This window comes from Micrasema longulum, unplaced genomic scaffold (assembly GCF_059751315.1).
Source record: "Micrasema longulum isolate JH-2025_06_02 unplaced genomic scaffold, ASM5975131v1 h1tg002678l, whole genome shotgun sequence".
In the NCBI taxonomy this organism is placed as follows: domain Eukaryota; kingdom Metazoa; phylum Arthropoda; class Insecta; order Trichoptera; family Brachycentridae; genus Micrasema; species Micrasema longulum.
In genome coordinates this window covers 84,750-98,811 of record NW_028279811.1, presented here as the reverse complement: position 1 = coordinate 98,811, position 14,062 = coordinate 84,750, and the positions used below count along the sequence as shown (strand labels likewise).

General features: G+C 32.0%; 1 protein-coding gene across 1 annotated transcript in view; it reads right to left on the bottom strand.

The window, feature by feature from the left end:
• The window catches only part of LOC148271751 (putative peptidoglycan muropeptide transporter SLC46), a 100,402-nt gene that overhangs the window by 23,396 nt on the left and 62,944 nt on the right, over window positions 1-14,062 (bottom strand). The window lies entirely within an intron of this gene.

The following is a 14,062-nucleotide window of genomic DNA, read 5'->3' as shown; positions in this document are numbered from 1 at the left end:
ATAAAAAATACAGATTTAGATCTAAATTAGTTTAAATGACGAAAGTTGCAGTTTAAGTTTATATTGAAATATTACTTATTTCGTCTACATTTGCGTTATTGTTATTACAAAGGTAATAGCTTTAAAGGTGTTCTGTAAAAATGCGCTATCCCACTTATTTATTAAACTTTTATATTTAAAAATAAATATGAAAAATATGTCGCTTTCCTTTGTTCTGTTAAGTACTTTTTATATATTAAACTTAACAGCCAAGATAAATTATAAATCGTGTTTTTAAAAAATGCCCTTGATGTTAAACGTTATTTATCTCAGTTTGAGGTTGGTGTGGCTTAATACATGTTTGCATATACAAATAAACTGCAATTAATTATTATTTGGCCATATATTCGCATTGTTCTGAAATATGGAAAAAACGTACATAGATACAACACAGATCCTATGTGATAAAAATAACCACTGCAGTGCATAATTTACTTGTAGCCTTGATTTGCCAATGCTAATAACACGGGAAAAGGAAAAATAATCTAAATATAATGACCACTTACTGAACTACAAAATAATTGGTCTTTTTTTTCTAATTAGAGAAATGCCATATCTATATATAGTTGTGTATGACCTAGTGTTTAGAAAATTAATAATCTAAACCAGAAATCAGTGATTGTTTTTTTTTTAAAGCAAATGGTTAAGGTAGCCAACTAAAATCGTAATATTAATTATCAATCGAATTATAGTTTATGTATGCATTCATATATTTATTTTATTTTATTTGTTCTTTTAGGATTTACGTATGACTTTTTTTACATTACAGATAATGTTCCCTCACTGTGGTGTCCCAATCCGAGGGAGACATTTTATATAATTTTAAAACATGCCTTATTAAACATTATTCAATCATAATATCAAATGCATATAAAACAAATAAAAACACTTTAAATAAAAACATTATTCTACCTATTCGGCCTGATCCACTCATCAATCCGTGCGCATTCCCCCTCCATTTTCCATTTCTTAATGGCGATTTTAAAGTTACTGTTTTTACTGTATTCATGTGTGCATGGATTACTTAAGAGTGTGCATTCGCTATTTTTTTATTAATCACCACCATGAAAAACGTAAACGTTAACGTTTATGATTATGATAAAATTATAAATAAACTTATCAATGAAACTTCTTTGTTTAGTTTTACTTTTTATTATTCTGACCAACGAGCGCTTTCGCCCAAGTAGGCATCTTCAAGTCTAGTGAATTGTTTACAACGTTTACAGCTTTAATACTTTTCTTAACATATTTTGGAGAGAAGATCAAATAAGTATTTTAACAGGGGACAGAAAACATAAATATTTTAGTAAATAGTTTAGTAACTAGTTTGCTAAACAGTTCATTTTTGGGAGTTTTTGGACCCAAATTGGGATTAATCTTTTATTATTTAAAAGGTGGGAAAAGAACACATGGCGAAATACAACAGAGTGGGGTAAATACACATTTTTACAGATAAAGCTTTGCACAATACTTTGATTTTTTGATTGGGACGTTTGTGTTAGTTTTCCGAACGCGCCAGCTTTAGTTAAACAACCAGTGCCTCGATTATGAACGCTATCTTAATCTGTATATATGGAGACGGTATACTTAACTTCTGTACTATCTGTATCTTACCTCGGTATGTTCTACCTACTTGTCATATCAACATCATATCATCCAAACAAGCCAATGGAATGACCGCAAACAATTACTCCGCGTTCCATACGTCATTAACATTTTTAAAAGTTCTAAACTCAAAAATTATTTCAACGGAGGACAGAGACCGGGGGATATATTTATATTTTTAGTCCCCTGTTAAAATAATTATATGATCTTATCTCCAAAATATGTTAAGAATAGTATAAAAACTGTAAACGTTCTAAACAATTCATCAGTCTTGAAGATGCCTACTTAGGCGAAAGCGCTCGTTGGTCAAAATAATAAAAAGTAAAACTAAACCAAGAAGTTTCATTGAAAAGTTTATTTATAATTTTATCATAATCATTAACTATGGAGTTTTATCAAGAAATATCAACAAAAAACATCAATATTGTTTACGTTTATCCCTTTCTGAAGTTTTGTTTCTCACGTTAAATGTTTACATTTCTTATCTTTGTTTTTAATACTTATGTATGACTGTATGTTTTCTGAATAAAATAAAAAAAATAAAAAAAAGGTATATAAAATATGGATATCGAAAATGATGCAGGAAATTAGTAAAATTTTTAATAGTGTACATGATACAACATTTTATATAATCTCTAAATTTAATCAATTAATGCCGACAGGTAAATATCGAATACAACAAAATAAAAAACTATATTTTAATTAGAAATAATTCATATTAATATTTAGCTCGATTTTTATTTTATTTACTAGGCAAATCATACATCTTTCGATGAAATAAAAGCTAGGTATAAAGACAACATTTGAATAAGAGTTATTCACTCATAATTACGTTTTTCAGGCATAATTATGATGGTTACAGACAAGAAGAAAAATAAGCAAAAATATCAGTAAAACTTTAAAGAAATTATTCTGCACATAGTGAATTTTGGTTGATATGAAAAACTAATGGTAAATTTTTTTGTTGACAATATTTATATAAATAATTATAACATTTTTATCGTTCTGTTAGATACACTAAACTAAAAAACATGCCTTGTGTTTTATTAAGGGATACTTGATTCGTCCTGTTTTTCATTCTTCTACACCGTTTTTGGGTCTATTGCCTGATGCAATTGGTAAATAATATTTTCCATTTCTGCCTCTTTTGTTAGCAGAACTGTCATTTTTTTCTTATCCGTATTTTTAAAAAGACCGTAGAGAGTTTGGTCCTGATTCCTGACGGTAAACATTTAAATTTAATAAGAACATTGATTATTGGTCTCTAATATATATTTTTTTGTATCACGGTATGCCTGGCTTGATCGACACTGCAATTCTGCCCGTGCCAACAAAACACGTCATAACAACCCGAAGAACCCGATCAGAATATAGCCCGTATTTAGATGGGTTTAGATATGCGAGTAATCTATGCCACGAACAATCCGCAGAACAGTGAATGATCAGCACAAATAATATATTTGATTATAATAGACCATTTAGCCTTTAATATTAAAGTGCCTTGTGTCACAAAGGATCATTAAAGTTATTAAATTCGGTTGCAATGTTCGGTATGTTTTCTTCGTCACCGTTTACGGTAGCGAAGTGTGTTCCAAGAAGTTGTATGGAAATATGAATGAGTCCGTATGAGCCTGTTTCGGAGACGTACCAAAGAAATTATCTAGTGTTACGAGGTGACAATCATCCAACCATTGCCACTAGATTATCACATTATGGCGTCACTTCCTACACAGTCATATCCTATCTCTAACAAGGATTAAATTATCGGAGAGACCTATTTATATATTTTTTTACCGTAGAATTAAAATAATGGCATAAGTATCATTCGGCTAAGCTTATCATATAGGTATAGAACAGGGCAAAAGATTTATTTATAAGATGTGAATTGGTACTGAAAAGATAGGTAGGTATGCAACATCGCTCAAGAGATATCTTTGCATTAAATAAAGCGACAATATTTTGGCATACCTGCTTAGCTTCAATTTCATCGCCGGCACCGTGGGAGAAAATTTTAACTTCTTAAATCTTTATAATTTATAAGTCACATATTTTGTGTTGATTTACGTGTTGCAAACCAATAAAATATCGTCGCCGTTCAGGCAAAATTCACTAACCCAAAACATCATTTTGAGAAACAGCAATTCGAAAGTTTGTTGACCAAGAAAAAATCGGAAATTTGTGTTTTGGAGGTTGTATGTACTCAAAATAATTAATTTATGTCTTTTTATTAAGTTCCATTGGTATTTTTTTTCTTCTGATGCATTTGAAAATATCTAGAAGGTTTTTAATGAGGCAAGGTAACTAAAATTTGGTTAAGGGCTTGTGATTATTTATAATTTGGACAATGCAAGCTATAAGGGTTACTGAAAGGAAGAAAATAAAAGAAATAATTATTATAATATTGTGTTAACGAAATATTTCTTATTCAAAGAAATATTCTTTAACTCGTTTTTTTTAAATGTTTTAATAGACTCGTATAAAAATATACAGTCATTTAATAAAAAAACAAATAATTTTTATTTACGCAACTTTTTTCTAACCCAGTGACGTTTTTTTTATTTTTTTTTATTTAAATCTTAACGTAGGGCACACATATCATACATATTGTTATGTGTGTTCTAATAATAACATTACAAATATATTTAATTTATAAATTGTTTATCACATATGTCTTGACCATTATTTTAAATTTTGATATGTTTTTTTCTTCATAAATATTTTTTTCCATTTCGTAATACTTTTTAATTGCTTTAAATAAAATTGAATTTTGTGACTTTGCCTCTTAAAGAACACAGTTTTTCACTTTGAATAGAATATTTAACTTAAAAGTGTCATTTTTAGGGTTAGTGACTTTTACCTGAACGGCAAAAATGTCTGAGTCTGAGAAAAATGAGGTTATTCTATTAAAGTAAAGAGTTATTCAAATATCTTTTACATTTTTTAAAGCTAACTTTAAATGCTGACAATGATTTTATCAGACACGATTTAGGAACCTGGCTTGTGATAAAGTGCAGTAACCGATTTAAAAAAAAAACTTTATTATGACTGAACTAAAGTGACAAAAATGTCATACCACAATGCAAAAAATGTTTTCAAAATAAAAAAAACCATGTGCTTTAAAAAAGCATAAATCGCATTTTATTTCTATTTTAAAATAAACTTTTTAGTACGAAGTAAAGAGATATTATATTATAACTAATATTAAATTGTAACTTATGATATTATATTATAACTAATATAATTACGAAACTTAAGAAATAAAAAAAAATATTTTTTTAAATTTTCTGTTTTCGCCATTTAAATAATATTATGTTTGTTAAACTCTCCATCACGTTTTTCGTATGATTTTGCATTCTACATAATATATTCACAACTGTGTATTTACAGATACAATAGTTTACTACGCAATACGTACGTTAGATCAGTGTTTTTCAACCTTTTTGAATGCGCTAATTTTTTACCAGTAAAAATAATCTGGCGACCCCCCAGGACCTTAATTATACTACTCGCATAGTAGTGATTTTAACGACGGCATTATATAAAATTATCTTTTTATTGAGACCATAAATAATGATTAAAAAATCAAGTGCAAGGTATGATCAGCAGCACAATATATAAGATTCATACGGCATGTTGATAATGGAATTTAATTTGTATGACATTGACGCTTTCTGCAACAAAAATATCCAGAGCTGGCAAGGGAAGCTTTAAAATTATTAGCGCCATTTGCCGAATCCCCTCTATTTGACCTACAGTTCTTTCCAACGGTGGACATAAATTTAAAAAGGGAAATATACTGCAATTAGAAAATAAATTGGTTATTTGGGTTTCAAAAACACATTAAACTATGATTCGACAAATTGTTAAAAACTAAACAGGCATAGCCTTCTTATTGGAATTATTGTATTTTTACTGTAATCTAGCACTAAAACCCTCTCTTTTTACTTAAGCCTTGTTTGTGACCGCGACTCCCCCCCGGGGGTCACAACCCACAGGTTGAAAAACACTGCGTTAGATACTGCTGACAATAGAAAGATCGTTCTGGAAAGATTGAGCACAGGCGACAGCTACTACACAAGTCTTTATACACACCGTGAAACAATAATCTGACAATCTTAAATTACTATATTACACTTTCTAATCCAAACAGTACACGTCAAAGTTTCTTTCACATTTAAAAAATGAATATGATTGTAATTGGTATGATCAATGTATTTCCTAAAACAACTGTTGGAAATCAAATCGTCATGATCGTAGAACAACGATGCATGTGATTTTCTTCAACTTTACATGAGAGTGGTTTAATTTTTTCTTTTGTACACCTTATGCCATAACTTGATAAGTACAAAAGTGTATCCTTTGATATTTGGATTAGTTTTATACATCTTTTTATTTTAAAACTGGAATAACAAAACCTTTTCAAGATCAAATATAAAAGAAAGTCCATGTCGCATTTTCACGAATCCGTCGTTATTCTACGATCACGACGAAATGAACCAAATAGCTAAATGAGATACACAAAAAATAGTGTTTGCAAACGTCGTTATAAAAAGAATGCTTTTAAGATACAAAAAAATAAATATAACATTTATAAAAAATAGCTATTCTTGTAGAATTTATAGACAACACTTTTGATAATCTGTTAAAAACAGAAAAAACACCTTGTTAAAATAATGTGAATATTTGCATAACTAGCGGATCCGACAGACGTTGTCTTGCCGCCTTGTTGTAAAGTGGTTGGCGCGTTTGTCTACCATTCTTGGTTCCGTGGTCCCGAGTTCGACGTGAAATATTTATTTTAGAGGTTTAAAAGTGCCCTATGCACCACTGGAACACCACCCAGAAAGGAGAATGATGATGATGACGTCAAAAATATTTTTTGTGGTAATTCACTTAAACAAGCAATAAATAGACAGTTTGACATTTTAAATAGTGTACTTGCTTAGTGAAAGAACCTTTAGCTTTCACTGTAAATAATATTTTTTAGTAGAAAATAGGGAAATACCACGTTTTTTAAAAACATTTTTAAGGTAATAGGGGTCTATGAAATACTGTCTATTAAAAAAAATTACATTTTGCTACTTATTAGTAGCATAAAAATATTTTTTAAATTTGTTATTTTAAATTCCCGCAAAAACTTTAATTGCAATGGGACGATCGTTAAAACAGTTGGGGATGTGTGGTGCAAATTTGGACCTCCGGATGCTAAGCATTATGGACCCTTCTCAAGTAATTTTGTTTACTGCCTTCTGGGACCAGTCGGCGAATTATGGACGCTCATGTCTCGAGTCGATACACGCGCCTTGGGCTGAGGTCCGTATGTAGACATAATACTAGTAGCTATGTGCATAACCGATTGATGGAAATAATCGAATAAATCATAACCGATTAAAAAAATAATTAAACCAATCATTTTACATAGCTTCATCATAAAAAAACCTTAATCCACACCTGATGGTGCATAGGGCGCTACATTGGTGAAGCACATGCAGTGTATCTCGATAACGTGTTACAGGAGATCAGTCTTAGTCCCGAGGGATATTATATGTCATATATAAAGAATATAAACTCGATGCCGATTGTCGAGGGCCATCAAGTCGAAAACACTCGTCCAGGGTTCTGGGTCTATTCCACACACAGAACTCGATTTTTCACCCTCCTGTAGCTTAATCACAAATAACTATCGACGTGCTTAAAAACATGTTAAGCATTTGAGCGATCACAATGAACAATAATGAACATGCTTAAGTTATCGCAGTCATAAGTCAATGCGTGTGTAATCTCTAAGTCAACGCTCTTGTCGGTTTGTTTTTTATTGTCCTCGTAAATAAATACAGTTCATTGGCGAAAAATCGGTTTACTATAAACAATAATACAATATATTGCAATTGCAAAAATGTAAGGAGTATCTAAAACAAAAAAGGGAACATTTAATTACAATAACTAGTGCGACTGCTTTTCTTGACATTTGGTTTACCAACCGCCGGCTAAATGCAATAAGAAGCAAGAAAAATAATAAATACAAATAGCAGTTTTGGAATATTTTCCATGTTTACACCGGTGAGATTCAAATATGTGATTGCGCAGCAGGATTATACGTCGCGAAACGTTAATATTTTGACATTTAATAAAGGTGTTCACGGATGTCCCATTGTGATCGCGAATACGATAAACAACCATGTTGAGAAATTGTTATTACGTCGCTTATTAGCACGTCGATAGTTATTTGTGATTGAGCTACTGGACTTGTTTAAAGAGTTTTTTTATTACAGTGGCGCCCCCGTAGCATAATGGCTATGTCGCTTGCCTGGGGGTTCCGGGTGTGATTCCTGATGTATAATAATAATTCAATCTAATTTGTATTATGGCGATAGTTATTATGTGCCATACTGCTCTGCTAAGCCTAAAAGTAGTAACTTAGAAAAAAGGGTGTATGGTTTTTTTTGCAATAGATTCGATAGCCTCACATATTTACATAGCCAACAGCTTACCCACCACATACCGCACACCGCATCTGAGGACATAAGTCTCCTTGGCGGTGCCCACATACACGGAAAATTTGCTCGTTGTCAAACGAGAAAAGCTGCCCGAAGGAGCTCTCTGAAATCTGGTAGCCTTAGCATCTTTGTGCTGAAAGAAAGTAATCCAGAAGTACATAATATGTACTTCATTGGATTGAGAAGAGAGGGAAGTGAGAAATAGCCAACATTAATAAATAAATAAACTGAGTGATCACTCAGTTTACCCTGCACTCAGCGTGCTCCTGCAATGGTAGCCGAAACGTAGGAACAAATCCAACACACGCGGTATTACCCAAAAAAGAAATAAATTGATAACGGTGACCGTAAAAACCTTCGTACCTATTTCATGATTGCCATTTGTATTTTTTAAAATTGTTCTTTATTTTCATATTTTATTTTTAACATCCAGTTAAAATCTCTAATCCGCGGCATGCAGCAACCTCTCTGACTCCTTAAGACCATCACTCCCTCTCATTTCTGTTCAATGTACATACTTCATAGTTCTAACGCTCCCATATACCTGCGTGAAAAATATCAACGCTTATCAGCTCCTGGTTAACCTCTTCGTTCTAATTCTTAAGGCACTCTCTTAATACCCATCCACAATTCCTCTTTCTTCTCTCACTCATATAGTGTCCATGCGGCTCGACTGTGGAATCGTCTCCCATCCACCATCAAAGATGTTAGGTACTACATTATCTCTGTTTAAATCACGTCTGAAAAAACATCTCCTTTCTCTTCCTCAATCTCTCCTCCTTTCCTTTTTCCTCTTTTTTCTTTTTTCCCATTGAGTAATAGTTTTGATTCAAGGTAATTTATTAACAAATACGTTTATTTCTATTTTTATATATCTTTAGCTTTTTAATCTTTTTTTTCTTTTAAATATGTTCTGTAACTTGAATTATAAAAATAAAACTTTTATTTTATTGGTTGTTTGGAAGAAATTGCTATTTGGCAATAAGCCCGCCAATGTACAAATAACATTATATACAAAAAGTTAAATAAAAGTTTTAAAAAAAGACCAATGTCATGAAAGAGCGAGGTCAACACCTTCCTCCTTGTTTTTTTTTTATTTTTATTTTATTTATTTTTTTATACGCCTCCACTCGTTTGCGAGTGATTTTGGTCCTCGTTGTTTATCTAGATAAGAATATTTGCTATATTTTAGATGAAGCTTGTATGGGAACGAAAGGTCTATTTATTATACTATGCGTCAATGCATTGTAACGTCCTTGTGTGAGGAGTGTGAAAAGTGTACAATTTTTCTTTTAAAATAAAAGAATGTCAACACTCAATTTATCAACTGATTTCAAAGATTTACAAAAAAATTTAATTTTATTATATAGAAAAAATAAATGATGCCTTTATTGGTTGACAGCTACGCTCTGTGCATTGTTGTGAGACAATGCAAAAAAGTGAGCCGAATAAATAAATGCAGATCAAACCCATCACAAAATATACGCTATTCACCAGTGTCGCTCAACCAGTAAAGATGAGAATTTCTCCAAAATGTGGACAGTCATTATGTCCGACCTTCCCACAAGATGTGTGAAGAATCAAAATAAAAATAGGATTCAAATCACTGTGAATTGCTAATTAAAATATGTAGACCAGGTAATTGCAAAATAACAAAGCCATTTTCTCGAAATTACAATTTTATTCTTACAAACAAAAATTATAAAGTTTTGTGCGTTTACCTAGCTAAATATAAAATCTAGAAGATCAAATTGCGAATGATTTAGAAATTAAATGAAAATGAACATAAATATTAAATATTTGATTCTTGACACCAATCAACCACGTTAAATTCTTTAAAATCTTCTTTGTAGACATTCAAAGTTTTTTTTCTGTTTCAAATAGCCGGAGTATTATGTGAAAGGTTTCAGTTTTTAAAGGTACATCCGGCCAACATGTTAGCGTAAAGCTAGGGTTTCCTAGGACAGCGGTGCCCGTATTTTAACGGCCGTAGTGAACGGTGATGCGGTGGATAACAGTCGTAACGGTGACTAGAGTGTGGTTTCCTAGGAAAACGGTGTTATCAACACCATTTAACACCATTTCACTAGGAAACAACTCTCTAGTCGACGTTACGACGGCTGTCTACCGCATCCCCGTTCACTACGGCCGTTAAAATACGGGCACCGCTGTCCTAGGAAACCCTAGCTTAAGCCATAGCTGTCCGCGTCATTCCTCTGAATAAAACTTCGACCAATCTTATTGTTACTGATTCGACATCGGGTTAAATAATTCAGATTTACATATAAAAATTGACCTAAATTGTCAAGATTTAGACAGATGTAATGAAAATCCATTAATAAAAATGGTAAAATACTATATATTTAAAATATAAAAAAGTTAAATGGATTATTTAGAAAACCTATAATTATGGACAAAAATACATCATTAGATTCCGTGTTCTGGCAAATTGAAACGACAATACAGTTACAAATTCTATTACATAGCACTTAAATACCGTAAAGCGTTGATTCCTCGATATAAAAGAACCACATCTTAGATTTTGTTACGATACATGTTTATTCCGCTTGTCACGGGCGGTCTTTTGCTTTTTTTTTAAATGCACAGTCTGGCGTTGTATTGCCATGCTTGAATTTTAGCGAAGCAAAAATATTATTTGGACCCGTGCTTAGTTACGCGCTGCTTAAATGGGGCAGGATGAAATATAGTCGTTACAGCATGCATATATACACAAATAAACAATCGTCCTCCGAAACATACGAAAGGAAATAGCTGCAAAACTGCCCATATGTACAGACAATTATGTCAATTTTATATTCTGGAGCCGTATTAAGTGACCGAATCGTTCTATTAAAAGGTGAATTTCCACTCACATTCTTACGACTTCTGAATTGCATCCGGGACTTCTAGGGTGGTAAGCAATCGCTTTAACCACCACATTACAGGGCAGACATAGAAATAACAATTCGTTTATTGTCAAATTTTATGGTTCACTAACAGTAAACAATACATACGACATTAGTATAATACCTTTTTAAAAAAATATTGTTCGTTAATTAAATCTGAACACAACATGTTAAAATAAATTAAAAAAAGATTATTGAAATGGATAAGCCTTATTAAATTCTCATTACAATAATTAAAGAAGTTATCTACTTATTACAATAAATTATACTGACAGGTTATTACAAGTATTACCTAACATAAGAGACTATTTGATATTATAAATTCAGTTACAGTTCTCCTATAATTATTGAATGTATCGTTAAAGATATCCACATCAGCATTTCTTTCTACATGAAATATGTTATCCTTACATACGTGAAAATGCATTAAAGTGCGCCATATTATTATTGAAGGTTGGAAGACAAAATGTTCAATACGATCTTTAATCTCCGACTGGGAACATTCAAAGGTACATTTTTTAAACAAAAAGTAGAGTCAATATTACGATTAATTGTATTATATTGAAATACACATTAAGTCTTCAATCTGTCTCCTAATTTCCAACTTATACATACCAAACTGTTTTAGAAGCTGATCATAAGACTAAAAGGTTCTGCCCAGGCTCCATTTAAATGTAAGGTACTGAATATTTTTTTGCACAGATTTCATTAAATTAATGTGAGTTCTATAATGGGGCGCCCAAAATATGAAGGCATATTCTTAGTATTTAATATTTTAATCTTAAGTTTACATTCATGCTCTGTAACAATACTCAAATTAATACTGAAACGCCTACACTCGAATAACGCTTGCGAATTGTGGAAAGCGTTTAATTCGCCATTCGCCTAGGGCTCGTAAACTATGAATTTACTGCTTAAAAGGTTTGACGACGACATTATTTTCAGAAACGTTACTGTGGGATTCATAGTCCATTGATCGATGATACACACACGTATTAAATAAGTTCACTTGAAGTATAGTGCGACGACCGATGAAGCAAGTCATTGTTTTATATTGAATATTCTGCAAGACTAACGGTATTGCACAAAACGACGAGAGCGAAATACTGCAGTACATTAACATTGTTCCTTTCATGGAGACGTAAAAAACATAGGAATGTCACCTATTAAGAGACCACGGGGCGTAATAACGTCCAGTCAGTCCAATCACCCCAGTCAGCCCCAGTCAGTCAGTCCAGTCAGCTCAGTCAGCCCGAAGACTCAGTTTAACTCAGTCACTCAGTTCCAGCATGTAGTCCAAGTGCAGCCAGTTTAACTTCTCATCGCCGTAACACTCATGCGACATAATTCATTATTTATTCGCCATGTAATAATTACGCATAACAGCAACCTCGTGTCTTCTGTCAATCTCTAACTAGGGTAGGAGCTCCACCAACCTTCAACAACCAAATCCTACAGTACTGTTAATTGGCCCCCATGTCATTTTTCATTCTGTCATTTTACGCCATCCTATGGTCCATGGTCTATGGAAACATAGCAACAACTCTTGAAATATTGAAAGCCAGTATAACACGTTCCTTTTCGGGAATAACGCCGGGTTTGTTGGGAAATGTGTTAAAAATTAGACGGACAGAATTTTGAAAAAAACATGTGTATTTTTTTTATTTTGAACACTTTAAAAACAAACTCATCCCTACAAATATTTGCTTGTATTACGCTTAAAAAACAATTGAAAATTCCTGCTAGATCTTCTTGCATTTCGCAAAAATATCTCCCAATCAAAAATGCTGTATGATGTGGCAATGTTTTTTGTTACATTTTTTTACACCACATACTGACTTTGGCCGATAATAAATAAATAATTTTTAATTAATAAATAGACAAGACCATTACGAAGGTCTGAAGCCTTGGTGCCACAGTTTATGAAGTTAATATGGACATATTTTATGACGATCTTGGCCTATTTCTGCAACCCTATTTCGCTAATCCAGATACAAAATTGAATCTTCCGGCTATCTCGCATGAGGTCTTACTCCGTCAACTAGAATCTGACAGGTGATTACCTAATTAGCATGTTATTTGCGGGATGGGGACACATTTTCCAACGTAGAGTGATAAAAAGCAGCGGTTGTAATTTAAAAAAAATCATATCATATACCAGGGGCGAATCGTCAAAATAAGCAATTATGCACAGCTTACCATTATACGAGTATTTGACTTTCGATAATAATGTTTTATAGTAAATATGTTTAAGAATGTTTTTAATTTACAAAAAAATCTATGAAGTACACCCAGCGCCCAGCCCATCCTCAGTGAACAATGAAAATAGCCGGTTACTTCAGCTTATTTTCCATACAAAAAGTACACTTTATTTTACATCTTTAACCGAAGTCAGCTTTTTTAGTACTAAAACAAGCTTGCAGATAACAAATATTAATTGAAGATTCTCTATTTGGAAACTAGTATTTGGAACATTATTTCCGAAGGACTATTTTTCTTTGATAGGATACTTGTGTATCACAAAGGACATGTGGCGATTGCAGTGGCCGTTTTTGGCATTATTCATTTTAAAATAAATCGGCAAGTGCTCAGTGTTGACAGTTGACAGTTACTGCTTAATGTCATTGTGGTATTTGTTAGAAAACTTTTGTAGAAATATTGTTTTAAAATAGTGTAGAATAAAGCTACGTATATCGCGAGGTTAATAATAATTTCTGTTTGAGTTGATTTTCACAGATTCATAGAAAAAATAGTAATTTATAATTATATTACGATACTTATATATAGGTACAAATGAATGATATTTTTTTGTAGATTACCTATAAAATAAATCTCCGCTCGCTACTGCTATATACTTGCAACACAGAAGAAGAATCAAAGTAAAAATAATGAATTTAAAAAGTTCCATCGTAGTAATTTCGATGTTTAATCTATTTGTGGTGTTCTAGTAATAAGCTGAAAGTTAACATTAAAAAATGTCAGGTCATGCGATTTTTCAGAATAAAAAATCCTATT